Genomic DNA, 14,424 nt, shown 5'->3' with positions numbered 1-14,424 from the left:
TCGGTGTAACGGGACCTTGGAATGGCTTCTGTTCTTGATTCCTTCAATCCTCCAGGCTATTCGGTGCTTTGTCGAATGTCTGTAAGAGTTCCAGTGTTGCATTTATTGTCTGACCGTTGTCGGAATTTTAAACTTGAAGTTGATTCCTGATTTTCTAATCTTTAGCTCGTGTTTGTTGGTTCAACATAGAACTGACCATCGATTATTGGCGTTGAGTCTTTATTTGCGACGCATTGTCCGGCGTAGTGTTGTTGAGTTATCCTTAAGAATAGTTATAAAAATATTCTCCAGGAACTTCTCAACCAAACATAGGGAATAGTTTATACTCATATACCTTATTGGAGTAACTTCTGTGCCCAAATGAGCTGAACCGGCTTGATAATGAGCCAAAAAAGGTAGTAATTAGGCTCAAAAAATCTTCTGATCCTTCCGAATATGTGGGAGAGGCAAGAATAAACCAAGGACTGAACCCTCGGTCGATTTGAAGTTGTTTCGATGCTCGATCCAGCTTCAATTTGAATTCTGGTTCAAACCAGGTCTGGTCCGGTTCAACTTGGTCTGGTCCGGTTCAACTAGGCTTGGTTCAACATTACAAAAAGAGATCTTTTTCTCCTCATTAGGGCCGGCCCCCCTCTCTCCCTTATTTTTGGATTTCTCTTCCCTCGAGCATCTGTTCTCCCTCAAAACTTCATAGTTGCATTAGATCTAGTCTTCCTTTGGATCTTTGACTGAGAAATCCTTCAAAATTTCCATATTTAGAATTTCTCTCAGGCCCCTCGAGCGCGTGGTCCGAGCCTCTTTCAGATCTGATTTTTATTGGATCCACGAGCTTTTCCTCAGGTAAATCCTCAACCATTTTAGCATATTTTATGCTTAATTCAATTTATGAATTTGTGGGGTCGCATGCGAGGGTTAGGATTAAGATTTGGCGCCTCGAGCTTACCTTTCAGGGAGGAGAATTGCAAAAAAGAGGAACTTTTTCTGGATCTGATTCCTTAATTTATTTTGCAGGTCTCTATGTTTCGTATAGCGAGAGGTCAATCATCCACCACATCAGCTGATGGCGCGCCTCCCTCTTATGCTGGTGAGCTATTTTTGAAAATTTACAAATTAGTCCATTTTTTCTTAGAAATTTACAAATTGGTCATTTTTATCCCCATTTTGTTCTCCTTGGTGAGGCAATCGAGAAGAGCATTGATTCTCTTTGGTGAGGATCGACGCCTTAAAGATATGTTTTGCTTGGTCAAAACCATATCTTAAAATCAATAAAGGGGGCGTTTTGACGCTGCATTGTGCCTTATAAGGCAGGATATACAGTCGATATAACCTATCTTATAAGTGCATAATGTGGCCAAATCGTCTTACCCTTTATAAGGCAGTGACTCTATCTTACCCATTCGTAGGATGAGTTCAACTTCCTTTTATAATTGAGACTAACAAATGTTTAAATGTTTGCTTCCAGTGGAATATCCTTCTGTAGCGTTTTCATCTCACGCAGTGTATGGGCGTCGTGGCGAGTATTATTCGACTTCTGATGATTTTTCCCCTATCCCAGTCACTCCTCGGTTCGCTTCGGGCACATCGACAGAGGTTGCCCAAGTGGTGAAGGAAGGTGGACATCGAGCTCTTCGCCAGTTGATTACAGATGCGTCCCTCGTGAAGGATGCCAGTTCGATTCAGCCTCTCAGGAAGACCGACTTTTTATTTGGCGACTCTGCCAGAGATCCGGATGCAGTGTTTATTGATGCCGAGCAGTGGCTTCATAAAAATGGCGGTGGTTTCCTATATTTGCCGAAGATTCCTCGACACCGCTCGTTGACTGACGGAGGAGCATGAGAGCGTTCACTGCGGCTACATCACTCATCAGGCAGCTCCTGGTTCGAGTAGGAGTCATATCACTGGATTGCATCCTGGAGTATTGGGGTTGGATGCACCGCCGTGTAACGAGCTTCTTGCCACTGCTTCTACTTTGAAGAATCGCCTCACTGCTTTAGGACGGGAGATGCCTGCGACCCGTCACAGATTTTATGGTTGGGTCCATTCTTTGGACAAGCTTTGGTGGACTCGCATGACGAAGTACGTCTTGAGCCGATGGAGCGAGGAGTTGCACGCTTGTGGTCTGTATGCAGCCGTTCGTGCCACCATGTATGGTTTGCCTGTTAGCGCGAAGCATTTCTTCGCATTGTGCGAGCTCTATAACCCGGATTCGAACACTTTTCTGACCCAGCAAGGGGAGTTGGGCTTGGCCCTCCATGAGATGCACAGGATTTCTGGTTTGCCCATGGGACAGATGCTATATCAGGAATATTTTCCCTCCAACCAAGAATTAAGTCAGCTGAAGGATCGTATGCCCGACCACTACGAGACTTTATGGGACCTCACATTCCACTATCATATCGCTTTGGCGCAGTCTGAACCTTTAGCGAAGAGGGCTAAATCCCATGTGAGCCAGAAGCAGTTTGCGTCTTATTTGTTCAGGAATCTATAGAGCAATTCTGGCGAGGCTATTTGTGAGCTGGCACCACTCACTCCTTCAGGGGTTAATAGTCTACTGGAGAAGGTTGATGCTCATTCCTACACCATTAGCAGTCCTGAGAGTGGTATGCGACCGCTACGTGACTTTATGGGACCAAGTTTAAATCATTCTTGTGGCATGCGACCGCGCCGATTCGACCGATGACCCTTCTCGCTGGTTACCTCGCTATCTGGTTAAAGAAATGCGTGGTCCCATATCAGTCTAGTGATATCTTGCCATTGGAGGTGCTCTACCCAGCGGTTTAGCTTGCCTACAAAAAGGAACTTTCGCTTCTTCCGGTGATGGTGGCTAACATTCATCGAGGGCTTCGACAGATTTCTAGTGCTTTTATGCGTAAGGAAAGTGAATCACCAGCTCAGATTCCTACTATTAAGGTGGAGCTTCCGTACACTTATTTGATGGCTTGGTTCGTCCTTCATCGTTCTGATATGATGTCAGTACCGTATGCCACAGACCCCTCCGCTTCCCTACTACAGTTGTTTGAGAATGGCAAGTGGGAGGGGCGAGTTCTCACGCTGATTCTCGTATGATTTGGGAAAATGCTCGATCACAAAGGGCACGGCACAAGACTCGTCGGATTGACGAAAAGGGAAAGAAGACCTTTCATTCTGCTGATGAGGCTTCAGGCAGAGATCTTGAAGATTACGAGGACTGTCTTGAACGAGGTCAGTTTCTTACTCTTTCCTTTTATCTTCCAGAATTATTAAATCTGACAATGGTTTGATGTTTCAGGGACCACAGCTGACCAAGATGAAGAATTCCATCCTTCTTCCCAGACGAGACCTTCGATTGTTGCTCCTGCCGCTAGGCGGAAGAGATTAGCCCGCAAGCCGCGTGCAGTTTCGCGAGCATCTGATATGGATTTGGCCAGTGACGATCCTGCCAGTGATGGAGGTAACATCTACCCTATAGACCAACCTCTTGATCATTCAGAACTTTGACTCATGCTTTTCCATCTCTATATAGGAGAGCGTGGGGAGAGCGAGATGAGTCCTGATCCTGTTTTTCACGATTCTACATCTTCTGGTGAGCCCGACTCACCGCACCAGGTGGAAAGGCCTGCCGAAGTTGGCGACATTAGGGAGACTGTCAGTGTAGGACCCGGTTCGATGAATCCAGGTACATCCACCACTAACAATATACAAAGGAGTTGAATGATTCGGATTTTGTGCATTCCCTAATTGTCTCTGTGCTTCTCGCTCTTTTAGATAATTTGCAGAAGGCAAACGTGGATCTTGGGAATAGAGAGGCTGACGCACCTATAAGAGGTAACTCATTTCTATTAGTTGTAATCTCTTTATTCTTCTTTCGTACTTATATCCTCTTGTATCAGATTTCTCGACTGATGATTTTGACGAGGAGGGCTTGCTTGTGGACACTCCGATGCTCCACTTCATGTATGGCTCTCCTCAGATTGATGATCAGTTGCCTGGAGATGTATTTCCTGAGTCTACGCTCCCTAAGAATCCTGAGTATGGTTTTTCTGAAGGTACGTAGCTCTTCTCAAGTTAATTATAGGACTAGCCAATTTTTGACTAATGCAACTACAATGTGATGCATCTGAGGATTTTATTTCGTATTTGACAGGAGCTTTTGTCGAGACTGATCCTGTTGAGCCGGCTGTGGGACCAACTACACCATTATTATCTTGTTAGTAAATGTCAAAGTGGAGGATGAATTTTATTATGGTTAACAAAAAAAATAAAATCTTTTTTTTTTCTTTTTAAGTCCAAATTGTCTCTAATTGTGAAGAATTAGCTAAAGGTGGAATTAAAAAAAACTAGAAAGAGAACTTACCTGAAAGCAAATCTTCAAATCCTAGCTCTCCAATCCGCGATATTCAAGCTCCAAGCGTTTCCTTCACAAAAAACACACAAGTTAAAGAACCAAAATAATTAAAACCTACTTAAGCACCTTCCCCGGCAACGGCGCCAAAAACTTGATGCGGCATAAACATGTACCAAAAAGGTTGCAAGTGCACAACCGTGTCAAGTTATTTCCTTCATCAGTTTAAACCTTTCCTTGATTCTAAGATAAATTCCATAAGGGATGCAGGATACCCGGATCTAGCGAAGGCTATCGTTGATGATCTTGATTGCCTAGAGCATGAGCTTCGGATGTTTCGCGATCTCCGGGATGCAGGTGCCTCTTCATTCATTGCTGCCAAGTTTGATACTCGCTTACAGACATGGCGCGATACTCGGCTTTTTGTTGAGCTCGAGATTCAGATGCAGCGGGACCGGGTAGATCGAGTTGAGGCCCACCTTGCTGCTAGATCATCTTCACTCACAGAGCTTGACTCTTCTATTACCTCTTGTGAGACCCAGATAGACCAGCTCCGAAGAGAGCTCCGTGAGAAAGAGGAGACTTTGAGTATTCTTCAGATGACGAAGATACAGGATCAGCAAGCCCACACTGCTTTATCTGAGGAGTTGAAATCTTTAAAGCAGAAGCTGACCGAGACGGAGGAGGTTGCTGCGAAGACTTTAGCCACCACCGAGGAGTCCATCAGAGTTGAGCTGAGGCAAGCTTATGATGAGAAGCTGTCTAAGCTTAATCAGCAGATTTTTGGCCATGTTTTTGATGTATGATTTCATTTGCTGAATGTTTTGACTTTTGATCCTTTTAGTGGAACTGGTTTTTATCTTTATTTTTATTATGATTCCTCATTCCGTTTGAGATGATTGACCATAATACTTTTAGGATTTTTGGCAAACCCTCAGCCATCAACGGATTTGATTAGCCTTTACCGACCACTGTTTGAGTCGGGCTAGCATGCGGATTGTCTAAATCCGTTCTGCATGCCACGTTGTGCTAAGAGAGTGAATTCTTTGAGACTTTCGTGCTATGATGTTGAATACATAGACTTTACCATTTGTTACGGGAATAGGTTACCCGGCGACACGTGTTAGGTGTTGACTTTAAGATTTTTGGCTAACCCCCAGCCTTTAACGGGTTTGATTAGCCTTTACCGACTACCGTTTGAGTCGGGCTAGCATGCGGATTATCTAAATCTGTTCCGCATGTGACGTTGTGCTAAAGGAATGAACTCCCTTAGACTTGATGCTACAACTTCGAATATGTAGACTTCGCCATTGTTATGGGAATAGGCTACCCAGCAACGTGTTTTAGACGCTGACTTATCCCTACTTAGGCTTCGGGATAAAATTCCCCAGAATCGAACTCTGGTGTCTTTTTCTTCGGAGAAAGACTAAACCGGCGACGCGTGTTAGGCATCGGCATATCCTTTCTTAGGATTCAGGATGAAATTCCCCATGCGTGTAAGGCATGGATTTTGGTGTTATTAATAACAAACTGCCACAATGTTGAATATGTGAACGGGTTTTTAACGGTTAAGAACTAACCGGCAGCGCGGGTTAAGCGCAGACTTATCCTTGCTTAGGTTTCAGGATAGAATACCCCAGAATCAAACTCTGGTGTCTTTTTCTACGGAGAAAGACTAAACCGGCAGCGCGTGTTAGGCGCAGACTTATCCCTGCTTAGGATTCGGGATAAACTTCCTAGGATGAATCCTACATTGACAATTTTGGAAAAGATTGGTGCGGGAAAGGAAGAATTTTATATTCTATTTCCCGGTCTTCTTTTAGGGTTGTTCGCGGGAAAAGTTGGTGTTTTCTTCATTATCGATTCCATTGCACTCAGTTAACAACTTTATGCGTTACAAAGAGATCCGGTCTTTTTATAAGATCCGGCTTACAATGAAAATCAAAATAAAACAAAGAAATCAAAATTACAACTTCTCTCTTTTACCGAACAAATCACAAGATCCTGTTATCCGGTCTCTTGCTTCTGTGGGTTGTTTGCCTGCGCCGGGGTTGCTTACCGTGGACCACCGCGAACTGAAAGCGGACCTCTTGTTCATGGAGAGAGTCGAGAGGGCCAGAAAGACATTTTTAGTGGACCCACTGTCAATTGAAATTGATCAGTGAGGGATTTTGGTGGTGAGAAATGATTCTGGTTATCCTCTAGAATATTGAGTGTAATATTCTTTGAGGAACTTCCCGATAAATGAGTTGTCCTGAATGTACTAAGGATAGTACTTTTTCAAAAACTTCCCATTTATTGGCATTAATTGCTTGGCGCCCTCTAGGGAAATCAGACGGTATGCGCCGTTTGAATAGACTGTGTCTATTATAAACGGTCCTAGGCGATATGCGCCGTTTGAATAGACTGTGTCTATTACAAACGGTCCTTCCCATTTGGGTTCGAATTTACCTTTCTTCTTGGAAGTGAGGATTATTGGTCGGCGAGCAGTGAGGACCAGATCTCCTTCCTTGAAGCTTCTCTGTCGGACTCTTTTGTTAAAAGCCCTAGACATCCTGGCCTGATAAAACTCAATTTGCTGTTGAGCTTCCAAGCGCTTTTCATCCAGCCTCTCAAGCTCTTCGAGGCGCTTCTGATGCTGTTCTTCTGTCGTCATCTCTGTTGCGAGGGCGATCCGAAGGGATGGAATCTGAATTTCCAGCGGTAGCACAGCTTCACACCCGTATACCAGCGAATACGGGGTAGCTCCCGTAGGCGTGCGTATGGTGGTGCGATAAGCCCAGAGTGCTTCACCGAGTTTATCGTCCCAGTCTCGTTTATTGGTCTTCACGAGCTTGGACAGGATCTTAATGATCGTCTTGTTAAACGCCTCCGCTAATCCATTCGCGGCGGGATAATAAGGTGTTGATGAAACATCTTCAATTTTGAACTTGTCGCAGAATCTGACGAAGGCATTGCTTATGAACTGTGGACCGTTGTCATGAATGATCCTTCTTGGCACGCCGTGTCGGTAAATAACATGATGCTTGATGAAATTAATGACGTTGTTCGTCTTCACTTCTCTAAGCGGAATCGCTTCAGCCCACTTTGAGAAATAATCTGTGATCGCGAGGATGAACCGATCACCTTTGACTGAAGGGGGAAAAATAGGACCGACTATGTCCATGCCCCAAGTCTCGAACGGCCAAGACGTGGTTGACGTGTGCAACTGCTCTGGCGGTTGATGCATATAATTCGCATGTATCTGGCAAGCGTGGCATTCTCGTGCGTATTCGATTGCGTCACGAACCATCGTTGGCCAGAAATATCCCATCCTCCTGATGCGATCATACAGTTTAGGACCGGGCTGATGCGCACCACATTCTCCTTCGTGTGCTTCCTTAAGAACTTCCTTTGCTTCTCTGTTCGAAAGGCATCGGAGTAAAAGACCGTCGTACCCTCTACGGTATAATGTATGGGTTTCAGTATTATAGAAGAATCTTGGAGCTCTTCGGCGGATTGATTCCTTTTCTTTTACATCCTCTGGCAAGATACCATATTGGACGTAGTCGATGATAGGAAAACGCCAATCTCGGGACTCAGACCCAATTTGAGTTGAATTCACCTCTTTGGCGTTCACGTTTCTATCCTCTTCTTCTTCAATCTCCGTACTGTATATGGGTACGCAGAGTTGATGCGTCCGTACTGTGACTAACAGCTCAGCTTCGGGAGGCTGTGCCAGTGATACTGCTAGTGCCGCCAGTGCGTCTGCATAAGCGTTCTGGAGACGAGGGATGTATTCAATAAAGAATTCTTCGAAAGATTCTGCCATTTTGATGGCTTCCTGGTGGTACGGGATCAGGTCTTGATTCCTGACTTCATACTCACCGCGAACTTGGTTGACTATCAATTGCGAATCTCCAAAAGCTTCGAGATATTCGACCCCCAGCTCTTTGGCGAAACTGAGTCCAATGAGAAGCGCGTTGTATTCGGCAACATTATTGGAGCACGGACTAGTCAACGAATAAGCCCGAGGCATCACGTGCTTTCCAGGGGAGATTAAGACGACTCCAACTCCAGAGGAAACTGTAGGACATCCCGGGGTTATTACTCTATTAACTGCCCTTGAGGCACCATCGAAGTATAATTGCCATACTTGTTGGTGTGATGTGGTGTTAACCTCGTGGGTTTCATCCGGCAAGTCATCATATACTTCTGCCGTATCTGTGGTCGGGTTTGCCGCCAAAAGGTCACAAATCGCCTGTCCTTTTATCGACTTCTGCTGCTTGAAGTGCAAATCGTATTGGGACAAGAGAAGGGCCCACTTCGCTAGACGCCAATTCATAGAGGCCGGTTGCGTCATAAACACCCGTACTGGATTAACGTTGGAGATAACGTAGATCGTCTGTCCCACTAGGTAATGCCGCATCTTTTGCATCGCAAATACCAATGCAAGGCATTCTTTCTCAATCATCGGATATCGAGACTCAGCGCCTACCAAGGTCCGACTGAGGTAATAAACTGCCTGTTCGTGACCGTTATCATCGTCTTGCGCTAGTAAGGCACTTATCGAGTGGTTCATCGCCTTGAGATAAATCAAGAACGGTTTACCAGATTTCGGTGCAACGAGAACAGGAGGGTTCGCCAGATATGTTTTGATATCTTCGAACGCTTTTTGGCAGGCATCATCCCAGATGAATGATACTCCTTTCTTGTTCAGCTTAGAGAACGGTTGGCACTTCCCAGAAAGATTTGAGATGAAACGCCGGATATAAGCTAAACGCCCTTGCAATCCTCTGAGTTCTCTCAGATTCCTCGGGGGCTGCAATTCATGTATCGCCTTCACCTTATCAGGATCGATATGTATACCCTTAGTGGTGACGACGAACCCAAGAAATTTTCCGCTGGACATTCCAAGAAATGATTTAGTGGGGTTCATCTTCAACTGATGACTCCTCATGAGATCGAACATTGTCTTCAAATCCTTGATGTGATCTTCCTTGTTGCGGCTTTTCACAACCAAATCATCAACGTAACATTCGACTGTTTTCCTGAGATGTTCTTGGAAAATCTTAGTCATCGCTCGCTGGTATGTGGCACCGGCATTCTTCAGGCCGAAAGGCATCACCGTATAGCAGAAAACGCCGAGGGGTGTTCTAAACGCCGTATGCTTCTCATCCTCTGGATGCATCTTGATCTGGTTATATCCCGAAAATCCATCCATGAAGGACATCCTCTCAAATCCACATGTATTGTCGATAATGACATCCGTGATCGGGAGAGGGAAATCGTCTTTCGGACATGCTTCATTCAGGTTCCTGAAGTCGATGCAAATCCTGATTTTGCCATTCTTCTTCATGACGGGAACGATGTTGGCTAACCAGTCTGGATGTTGTTCCTCTCGGATAAATCCTGATTCGATCAACTTCTTAACCTCTGCCTCAATGGCTTCCATAATCTGCGGACGAAACCGTCTTTGCTGTTGCTTGACAGGTTTGGCATCCGGCTTGATATCGAGGCGGTGCATTGCGACATTGGGGTCGAGCCCTGGCATGTCTTCATAATTCCATGCGAAGACGTCGATATATTCCCTGATGAGAGCAATCAATTCCTCCTTCTCATCTGGGGGAAGACTGTCGCTGATGAATATAGGCTTTGGGTTAGCTTCATCACCCATGTTAATCTGGACTATTTTATCTTCAGTGGGTGGTTCTCTTTGCTCGAACCTATCGCCATACTGCATATTCAGATGGTGAACCCACGGGTCTTCCCATGTTGGCATTTGATCGTCGTCTTCCATGGTGGATGGATCAGCTGTAGTCATGTTCGCCATTAGGGTTTTGACCGACCCGTCCCCAAAGACAAAGTCTCATACTCTCAAACCCTAAATACCTAAACTTCCCTTCCCCCTTTTCCAGCCGCCTCCTTAGTTCCTCTCTCTCACTCTCTCTCACTCCTTAGTCCTTAGTTCCACGGTCCACCTCTCTCACTTCCTCTTCCTCTTCCTCACTTCCGCAATCTTCATGGCCGAGGCCAAAACATCTCCTCAGGCTCAGGATCTGTCTCCGGCTTTAGGGGGACACCCGCACCCGTCACCGTCACCGAGGCCAAGGTATAAACTTTATCTTTTTCTCTTCTTCAAGCTCCTGACTATGATTATTCTTTAATTTTAATTTATTTCCTTGGATACAACAACTAGTAAGTTGAGATATCAGCCTATCAGTTTCTTGCTCATTTATGCACTCCTATTCTCTTATGATTTCTGAGTTTGTGCTTTGATAATGATCCTTAATTTGTTTTCTGGTATATATGTTTTCATGGATGATGATTTTGTTCCTTTTCCCCCTCTTGTTTTTCCAAATTAAGTCAGCAACCCCTGAAATACTACTATTTAATATTCGTGGGATCCCTTGCCCATCACGATATATTCTATTTGATTTAGTATTTGGCAAGTCTACTGTTTAAGTCATTCTGAAAATGAAGTTAGAACCGAACGAACTTAACAGAACCGCACCGAACCGACTTACAATGGTTCGGTTCAGTTTTGAATTATATGCGGTTCGGTTCGGTTATTCAAAATTTGGTAAAAACCAACCCGAACCGAACTGTGCTCAGCCCTACTCACTAGCGGCTCATGTGAACAACTATACAAAGTTATTGTCGGACTTGGCGAACATGGATGAGAAGATAACGGACAAGTACAAGATGATTATCTTGTTAGGCTCCTTACCCGATGAGGAGTATGATATCTTCGTGCTTACTTTGTTGAACGGGAAATCTTCCATCACATACAGTGAAGTGATTAACGCATTGACAAACTACGATTTGCGGAGGAAGGACAAAGAGACTTCCCGAGCTAGCACTTTAGGAGATGCCTTATCGACGAGAGGAAAAAGTCCATATTTAAGAGGTGACAATAGAGGCAGGTCAAAGTCAAGAGGCCACCACTAATTAGCGAAGAACCAGTGTGCGTTCTGCAAAGAATAATGACATTGGAAGAGAGATTGCCCGAAGCTCAAAGAGAAGGAGAATAGCAAGAAGAAGGCCCGAAGGCCAATAAGGTGAACGTCGCTAGAGGTGATGATTCTGATGATTCATGTTTTTCTCTATTGATTACTCCAGAGGTGAACCATGTGGATGCATCTGATTGGATGCTAGATTCTAGTGCTACTTATCATGTGACTCCCCGACGAGATTGGTTTGCATCGTTCGAGAGATTCGATGGGGGCGTAGTAGTCGTAAGAAATGATCAATCCTGTGATATTTGTGGAATAGATACCGTCAGGATCCGGATGCACGTTGGAGTTGTTCGTGAATTGAATGAAGTGAGATTTGTTCTTCAGTTGAAGAAGAATCTTATTTTTGTTGGAGCTTTGGAGGCGAAGGGATTCAAGATGACCTTTGAGAACGTTGTAGCGAATGTTACTAAGCGATCTTTGGTGGTGATGAAGAAAGTCCGTAGTAGTAATTTGTATTATCTGAAGGAAAGCACCGAGATTAGCCAGGTAGCTTCAGCTATTTCAGAGGCGAACGTGAGCAGACTTTGGCACTATAGGTTAAGACACACATGTGAAAAGTCACTGCAGACCTTATGCAAGCAGGAGCTATTAAAGGGAACCAAGAGTGAAAATATAGAATTCTGTGAGCACCGCGTTCTTGACAATAAGACAAAGTGAAGTTAGGACAGCCGTACACAGGACAACGAGCATCTTGGACTACGTGCACACAGATGTTTGGGATCCTACCAAGACGACATCACTTGGTGGTCGACATTAGTTCGTCACTTTTGTAGATGGCTATTCTAGACGTTGTTGGGTGTACACCATAAAACATAAGAATGTAGTCCTAGAGTTATTTGTGGAGTGGAAGAGGAGATTAGAACTGCAGACTAGGAAAAAGATCAAGACGTTGAGATCCGACAATGACGGCGAGTATACTTCTGACCCTTTTCATCAGCTATGTCGAGACGACGCATTGGTGCTCATGTTGGTGTCAGCTCAGTTTTGGGAACACTTTGCTGAGGTGGAGAATTGTAGAAAATGACGAAGGATTTGAGAAAATCGTGTAAACACACTAGTACAGGAAATCCCTCGGGTCGGTCGAATGATGCCATAAGCCTGGTCAATCGACAGACTGGTCGGTCGACCGAACGGGTATGACCGGTTGTTTGAAAATGTGCATGTTACATGGTTGTTTTTCAGCCCTCTGGCCGGTCGACCGATCGCATGTGTCCGATCGACCGCGAAGCGGGTAATTAGGCCAGTTTGTTTTTCCTAGTTGGTTTTGGATTGGTGTTTGGTATAAATACAAACACGTTTTTAGGGTTTCTTAAGGAGAGAATTGTGAGTCTTTTGGCCACTTTGAAAGGGAGATATTGTGAGGGAGTTGAGAGCTTTGGCTATGGTTATATTTGAGTGATTTTGTGAGTTATAACCCATTGTATTTCTTCTCAATATAGTGAAATCTTCCCATACTCTCCCCGTGGACGTAAGCAATTGCCGAATCACGTAAATCTCTGTGTTTGGTTTGATTTGTGTCGTATTTTGGTGAATTGTACTCGTATTTGGTATAGTTCTCTTCCCTCATCTCATACCGACTCGTTTGGTTCGCGAGCACGCTTCTGCACGGCACGCAACAAAAGCAACGCACCCCCACTCCTAAATGTGTGGTTTTTTTATTCCAAGAAAAAATATTTGTTTACAAATTACATGTGGAAACTCCAGAAAGAAAAATTTAAAGCTCTGAGGGGCTTTGGGACACCCCAAAGTAAACAGGGTTATGAACTTTATGAAAATAACCAAAAGATCAAAGATCAACTCTCAACCTGATGACTTTCGTGAATGAATGTTTGAGATGACAGGTCGGTTTAGGAATTTTTTTAATTATAGGAATATGTTTAAGGAAGTTTTCAGAAAATCTTAGACCTATCCGAGTTTTGTTCCCATTTTGGGAAAAACTTACCAATAAAACTCAGACATGTTCCAGAAGCCAATTTTCTTTTTCAATGTTAAGTCGGATACATGGATAAGGATGTATCGAGAGACAAGCCCAACTCAACGAGCATAATTGATCTCTTGCATCATCAAAATGGGAAAAAATCAAACCCCTCTATAGACTATAGTGAAGGCTTTTGGGTTAATGAGCTTTTATCAACAAATAATAAAGGGAAAATTTACAAAATAGACTATTTTTATGAAATATATAGCGAAATAGACCACTTTGAAAAATAATTAGCAAAATAGACCTCTTTTGATAAAAAGAGGTCGATTTTGAAAAACAAGGCTCAGAAAACATACGGGACTACTAGTCCCGTATGTTTAGAGCCAACTAATCACGGATTAGTGACTCAGATAACATACGGGACTAGTAGTCCCGTATGTTTTCTGAGTAGAAAATTTTACTAATCCGTGATTAAAACACAAGGGACTACTAGTCCCGTATGTTTTCTGAGCTGTTTTGCAAAATAAACCACTTTTTGGCCTGTTGGCCAAAAGAAGGTCTATTTTGCTAATTATTTAGCAAAACGGTCTATTTTGCTAAATAATTAGCAAAAACGGTCTATTTTGTAATTTTTCCCAATAATAAACCATTAATAAAACCCATCTAATTATTGTCCAAAATAAAAGGGGCTTTATTATTAAATGACACTTCCCTTCTTTTAATTATATTTATTTTTTACTACCAGATGATCTTCAATCACCAAACAAACAGAATTTTATGCACGAAGAGCTCCGCTGTCTCTGTGCTTGGATCCATTCAAAGCTCAAAGTCACTCAGTCCCAGACCCAGGTTACTCAAATGTCCTCTTTATTTAATCCATTTCTTTATTAATTTTACTCCTTCCCTTCAAAAAATAAAAAATAAAAATAAACATAAAAAGCAAAGAATTTGTCCCCTCTGTAAATCTAATAAATCTTCCCCTCTCTCTCTCTCCTCTCCCCTCTCTCTCTCTCCTCCTCCTCCTCCTCCTCTGAGATTTGCATCACAGAGAGTTGTTGCAGAGGACGAGAAGAATGCTTAAAGACTTCAAATGCAGATAGAATCGAGATCGAAATTGTAGCAATAATTGATATAAATGAAGGGCTACTCCTCGGGAGGTCCGCCGGCGGCGGCGAAGCGGCGGT

Source organism: Asparagus officinalis, chromosome 4, assembly GCF_001876935.1.
Source record: "Asparagus officinalis chromosome 4, Aspof.V1, whole genome shotgun sequence".
NCBI lineage: Eukaryota > Viridiplantae > Streptophyta > Magnoliopsida > Asparagales > Asparagaceae > Asparagus > Asparagus officinalis.
Note: the sequence above shows the minus strand (reverse complement) of the source record.